General features: G+C 42.8%; 1 protein-coding gene across 2 annotated transcripts in view; it reads left to right on the top strand.

Annotated features, from left to right (window-relative positions):
• Positions 1–231: 231 nt before the first annotated feature.
• Positions 232–7,163, top strand: part of ARHGAP9 (Rho GTPase activating protein 9) — a 181,847-nt gene continuing 174,915 nt past the window's right edge. For both annotated transcript variants that reach the window (XM_089681293.1, XM_089681287.1), the window contains exon 1: positions 232–371. The gene's annotated coding sequence lies outside the window, so the exon portion shown is untranslated. The remainder of the gene's footprint in view (positions 372–7,163) is intronic.

Here is a 7,163-nt window from a genome sequence, read left to right as displayed (position 1 = left end):
ATGTATTTTAATGAAAGATTCTGGCTTTAGCATTTGACGCAAAACAAAAAATGCGTTGGGGGTGCAGGTACATTTTAGGCAGGGTGTGGATTATGAATTTAAAAGTACAGCAGAAGCAAAGAGAGAGTATATTACAGACAGGAAGTGGTGATGATTGTCACTTCACAGAACCCTATCTCTCATATACAGAGCGTGTTCTTTCCTCTTCGTGCCTGGTGGTGAGATCTGCTGTGAAAACCTAAGACACACACACACACATAGAAAGCACTGTTCCCCCAACGTATTTCTTTGGAGATCTACCGAAAAGAACAACCATGAAAGTCATCTTGTGCTGACGCATTATATTTCATCTGTCTCTCTGGCATTACTTGGTAAGTGACAAACATTTTGTACCTTACAATATAGGAGCTGTGGATGGTATAAAGTTGTAAGTAACTGAACAGTCACTGCACAGCTCAGTTTATTTGAACAAAGATCTCTAGAACCTCAGAATTAGGAAATAAGAGTAGTACCATATACTACGGTACGTATTCTCAACTCTCAAGATCAATCCTGTTCTATAACTTCTCTATTATACTGTTTAATGGGATGTGATTTTTTTTTCTCCTTTAAACAATGTATAATCTGTGTTTTAAAAAAAATGATATTAGCAAAGAATGTTATTTTAATTTGACACTGACATTATACAAAATATTTCAGTTAGAATTGACTTTTAGTGGCATGCAGTTTCTAAGCCGCTGAAAGCTGATTTCAGATTTGTTAGTACAGGTTATTGCAATCAATTTCTCTTTGTTTTAAAGTTTTGTTTCTCAGGTTTTTAATTTTTTTATATGCTATTTGTGTCCTATTTGGGATTGTTCCCTTCACCTCCTACCCTGTAGATTTGACAGGAACTTCTGGGAAATCTCTCCAAACCCCTTCTTAGACAGTTACCACAGGAGCAAGTGTCCCCAATTAAAAATGTAACTTCTGTTCCTGTCCTGGTGACAACTAAACTATTAGGATTTTCCTTTACTTTTAGTCCCAAGGGGAATGGGTATTAGGACAAATAGAGAGGACAAATTTCTCCAGCAGTAAAACCTTGATAGAGGTTCGAACCCCTTACTCCTCTATCCAAAACTAAAAAAAAATGTTTTGGCTTTAGATACACTTTAAAGGAAACATGCAGAGGTCTGTTGCAGACCCCTTCTGAAAAATGCTAGTTGCCTAGCTGTTAAAAAGATCATCTTTATTTAATACCTTACCATTTACCTGGAACAGATAAGGCCCCTTTCAGACGGGGGGGGGGGGGACACGTCAGCGGATCCGGCTGCTCAGCGGGGAATCTCTCCACTGGTCTCCGCTGAGCAGGCAGATGACAGAGCTGTGTCCGCTCTGCTTTTGCAGAGCGGACACAGACACAGCCTGCTCTTCCCTATGGGGTGGCCAGAAAGAAATGGACCCCCTGTCCATTTCCACCTGATTGTCATCCGATCCACCGGAGGGATGGGGAACGGATCCCCATCTGTCTGTTTTTGGTGTACAGGATCAAATCAGATACTGGCAGGTGTCAGTGGACACTTGTCCGCTGACACCCACCAGTCCATAGAGGTCTATGTATGGTCCGATCAGGTCCACCTGAAAAACTGACAGGCTAACCGGATTCAACCATCAGTGTGAAAGGGGCCTAACGCTTTCTGTATTTTCTCTGACTTTCCAAATTTACACTCATCCAGAAAGAATTGAAGCCAGAGAATCAGCATAACAGTCAATGATAAGAGATCGGCAATGGCTGCCACTGCATTTCTTTTTCTTGCATTAAATAGTAGAGAAAAGGCAATTGTGTACAAAATCAGCATGTACTGTAACTGGTTTAAAGTCACATATTAAAATGTGTTTGGAATGCTAAGCTCTAGTCTTGTTCATTCAAGCTTTAGGGGATATTTTAGGAGTCACAATGAAAATAAAGATGGTTCTATTCAAGAGGCACCATCTTTACTGAACAAATGTTTAAACAATCTAAAAACTGATCTTGTAACATCCTGAAAAGAAGGTTATTGAGGGCAGTTTAAAAGTCAGCTGTACTATTCAGTTCAGATGTAGGTTTGATGTGCCGTACTGAGTAAAAGTTTTGGTTATCTGCTCTTTACAAGAGAATGTTGTTGATGTGCTATAAAAATACTTCAAAATACTTCAGAAACACAGTTACTGGGCTGCTACTCTCTATAAGAGTTGGTGTCATACAAAGATCTGTGAAAGGCACAACAGTCAGTCTAAACAGGTGACAAAGAACCCTATGGTGAGCTCTAAGGCTGCATTCACACACGAATGTTTATAGCTTGAAGCTCCAAAAACGCTCAAACTTAAAAATCAATTGTTCTCTATGGTGCCTGTTTGCATGGTCAGGTGTGAACAGGCACCATAGAGAATAATTGATTTTTTAAGTTTGAGCTTTTTCAGAGCTTCAAGTTTCAAGCTACAAAACACAGCCTAAGGCTGGCCATACATTATACAATTATCTTCCAATTTTCTGCCCAATTTCCTTTAGATTTACCTTCAACTGTGTAGTGCAAGGGCCTGCCTAATTGGATACAACTGAAAGTGTTGTTTAGGTTTGTCCTCCTATTATATGGTTTTTGGTAAATCTAAACCAAAAATCTCCAGATAATTGTATAATGTGTGGCCAGCCTTAGTCCTCATGCATACTTGATGTTTTTACAGCGGCTGTTTTTGCTTTTGACATTTTTTCCTACAGCTAGTAAACCCCCCCAGCTTGTTATCCTATGTGTCCATGCACACATAAACTGTAATCAACGTTTTTTGGCTGGGATGTTTTTTGGGCTGGAAAAAAAACCCAGGACTAGCGGGTTTCTAGAAGAGTTTTTTAGCTGTAAAAATGCTCTAATGCTGGAAAACACGGCAAAACGTGGTAAAATGCCGCAAACTGGAGTTTTTGGACTCTTTGACCAAAAAACTTTTTTTTTGATAAAAAAAACGCGTCAAAACGCTGCTAAACGCTAATGCAAAAACGATAAAAAAAGCTGAAAAACTCACATTGTTAACGTGACTTTACACAGCTAACATTACCAGCGTTATCAAAACGTCCTGTGTGCATGAGGACTAAGGATCAGCAGGCATTACATGCACCTGGTGACATCATGAGTCTACCATAAATAAAACACCAAACAAAAGTAGTACTCATAGGAGGTAACCATGGGGAAAACCACTGCTCTCCTACAAATTACACTGCCACTCAGGGCCAAGACAAAAGGTGGGCAGGAGGGGCGGCTGCTCTAGGTGCAACAGATTATTGCGAGGATGAGGGCACCCTGTACTGAGTTCCTTCTGTTATGACATCACTACTCTGGTAGGACCAGCACTGGGAACAGGAAGAAGAGAGCTGAGAGGAGGCGCTAGTTGCGCACCCCGTAAGCAGATACCCTAAGTTTGCACATCATGAACACGGGGGGCCTACAGTTTGGCATCTTTGCCCTGGGTGCTGGATGACCTTGTTCCAGCACTGCTGCCACTGCATGTAGCACTTGGTCCTGTTGGAATACATCTGGGCGAGTGATCTGACATCCCGCCCATCCCTCATCCAACTACACTGCAAAAAGGGAGACAGGTTTGTGAGTGACAGCTCTGGTCTCTGGGGATAGGAGCTGCTCTGGAGATTCAGCACTACCATTCAGGCATTGTGTGTCTATCTGTAGCTGCTCATACACAAAGTTGTGATTGTTGGATCATACAGCCCCTCAGTGCTGAGTGATCTTTTACATTTATGAATGCTGCTGTGCTGTGTCATATATCGCACCAGTCTTGACATTGCTGATTGCTCATTCATAAAAGATCACCTAGTACTGTGGGGCTGTGTGATCCATCAGCTGGGGTTGTGTATGAGTACAAGAAGCCAACAGATAGACACACAAAGCCGCAGAGCTGAGTAACCTATTACTATTAATAATGAACAATCGGTGCTGCCAGGGCAGTGCTGATTTTTCATTCATAAAAGCAAAAGAACAATCATCTTAGAGAGGGGGAGGGGCTTAGTGTTGGCTGTACCTCCCATCACAGGAACACCCATGATTTTAGTTTAAGAAAGAGGTGGATTTACAGCCAGAAAAGAGGGCTTTTAATCCCTGATAGGGCCACTGATCCGAATGGGACCAAGTGCTACATTATATGCATTTAGCTCCCTTACAGATTAAATAAAAGTTTAAACAAATTAAATAAAAGTCCTTTAGAACCTAGGATGTATTTTATACAGCGTACTTCCTAGAGTTCTTCCCTGCTGAGTACTGAGTCCTCCATGTATGTAGCTGCTTGTTGGTAAAGCTGCTATTGCAACATGTGTTTGATACCATTGCTGATATGCTACTTAAAGCAGAGTTCCACCCAAAAGGGGAAGTTCCGCTTTAATGCTCTGTCCCCCGCTCCCCATTAAGGATTGGCACCTTTGGGGAGCGGGTACCCAAATTTGACAGGTACCCGCTCCCATGTCCACTACGATTGCCTAGGCGATCGGAAGTGGAAATTGTCCTCCCCCTTCCTCCCTCCCCGTAGTCTTCTGGGACATGTGACAGGTCCCAGAAGACTATGGGGCCATTCACAAAATTGCAGCGCTTCTCACGCATGTGCAGTGGGCACCCAGCTGTGAAGCTACAAGCTGTCATAACCGGGTGCCCACACTAAAGATGCCGCTGCCAGGGAGAGAAGACTGCCGGAGAAACCAGAGGTGGTGAGGACACTGCTGGATCGAGGGACAGGTAAGTGGCTGTATTTTAAAAGTCAGCAGCTACACTTTTTGTAGCTGCTGACTTTTTTTTTGTTTCAGTTGGAACTCCACTTTAAATCGATTCTAAAGGTTCATTTTTTTTTCGTGGAAAATAACAAACATGTCTATACTTACCTGCTGTGTGCAGTGATTTTGCACAGAGCAACCTGGATCCTCCTCTCCTCGGGTCCCCCCAGGCTCTCCTGGCCTCTCCTTCCTGTCGAGTGCCCCCTCAGCAAGTAGCGTTCTATGGGGGCATCCGCTGCTCCATGTGTTCTCACATGGAACTGTGGCTTGGCCCTGCCCCCTCTCTGTCCTCATTGGCTGACTGGCTGTGATTGACAGCCAATGAGGGGGCAGAGACCCAGGATAACCGAGGCAACCATTCACGTTGCTGGATCGCGATGAGGCTCAGGTAAGTATTGAGGGGGTTGGGGGCACTGCTGCACACAGAAGGTTTTTTTTTTTTACCTTCATGCATAGACCTTTAAGTGCTAGCTGTCTGTCTGTCTGTCTGTAAGAAGGAAGTTAAAGCTGTTTACTTTTATGTGCTACATAAATGACTCAGACACTATTAGCAAGGAGATTACAGTGACAGCCATATAACAAGCAGTTTCAGAGAGGCCAGCAAAACCTATACATTTCTCTCAGTTCAGGTTACCTTAAAAACATAGTTGATTGTTTCTTTAAAATAATTATATACCTTTATACATGTAAAAGCAATTGTATACCCAGTAATATACAGTTGCAAGAAAAAGTATGTGAACCCCTTGGGATTACGTGGAGTTTTGCATGAATTGGGCATAAAATGTGCTTTGAACGTCATCTAAGTCACAACAATAGAAGAACACAGTCTGCTGAACATAATACTACACAAACATTAGATGTTGCCACGGTTTAATTGCACATAACATGTAAACATTCACAGTGCAGGGAGGAAAAAGTATGTGAGGCCCTAGCTTAATGACTTCTCCCAGAGCTAATTGGAGCCAGGAGTGAGCCAACCTTGACTCCAATCAGTGTGATGATATTGGATGTGTTGCTGACAGCTGTCCTGCCCTTAAAAAACACACGCCTGTTTTGGGTTTACTGGTTTCAAGAAGCACTGTATGATGTGAACCATGCCTCACAGAAAAGAGCTCTCAGAAGACCTACGATCAAGAATTGTTGACTTGCATGAAGCTGGAAAGGGTTACAAAAGTATCTCTAAAAGCCTTGATGTTCATGTGTCCACGGTAAGACAGACTGTCTACAAATGGAGAACGTTTAGCACTGTTGCTACTCTCCCTAGGCATGGTCGTCCTGTAAAAATGACTGTAAGAGCACAGCGCAGAATGCTGCATGAGGTAAAGAAGAATCCCAGAGTGTCAGCTAAAGACCTACAGAAATCTCTGGCACATGCTAACATTTTTGTTGACACATCTACAATAAGGAAAACATTAAACAAGAATGGAGTACATGGGAGGACACCACAGAGGAAGCCATTGCTGTCCAAAAAGAATATTGCAGCACGTTTGAAGTTTGCAAAAGAGCACCTGGATGTTCCACAGCACTACTGGCAAAATATACTGTGGACAGATGAAACCAAGATTGAGTTGTTTGGGAAGAACACACAACACTATGTGTGGAGAAAAAAAGGCACAGCACACCAACATCAAAACCTCATCCCCACTGTAAAACATGGCAGAGGGAGCATCATGGTTTGGGGCTGCTTTGCTGCCTCAGGGCCTGGACGGATTGTTGTCATTGATGGGAAAATGAATTTCAGAGTTTATCAAGACATTTTGCAGGAAAACGTTCGACCATCTGTCCGCCAAATGAAGCTCCGCAGAGGATGGGTGATGCAACAGGACAATGACCCAAAGCATACAAGTAATTCAACAAAACAATGGCTGCAACAGCACAGAATACACCTTCTGGAGTGGCCCAGTCAGAGTCCTGACCTCAACCCGATTGAAATGCTGTGGCATGACCTTAAGAGAGCGATTCACACCAGACATCCCAAGAATATTGCTGCACTGAAACAGTTTTGTGAAGAGGAGTGGTCCAAAATTACTCCAGATCGTTGTGCAGGTCTGATCTGCAACTACAGGAAACGTTTGGTTGAGGTTATTGCTGCCAAAGGAGGGTCAACCAGTTATTAAGTCCAAAGGTTCACATACTTTTTCCTCCCTGCACTGTGAATGTTTACATGTTATGTGCAATTAAACCATGGCAACATCTAATGTTTGTGTAGTATTATGTTCAGCAGACTGTGTTCTTCTATTGTTGTGACTTAAATGACGTTCAGAGCACATTTTATGCCCAATTCATGCAAAACTCCACGTAATCCCAAGGGGTTCACATACTTTTTCTTGCAACTGTATATCCAAAGCAGAGGGCAAGAAGCTGAAATTACACTCTGCAGAGC

Source organism: Staurois parvus, unplaced genomic scaffold, assembly GCF_062004578.1.
Source record: "Staurois parvus isolate SC_StPar_1 unplaced genomic scaffold, SC_StPar_1.0 ptg000017l, whole genome shotgun sequence".
Classification (NCBI taxonomy): Eukaryota; Metazoa; Chordata; class Amphibia; order Anura; family Ranidae; genus Staurois; species Staurois parvus.
This window is presented reverse-complemented; position numbering and strand designations above follow the sequence as displayed.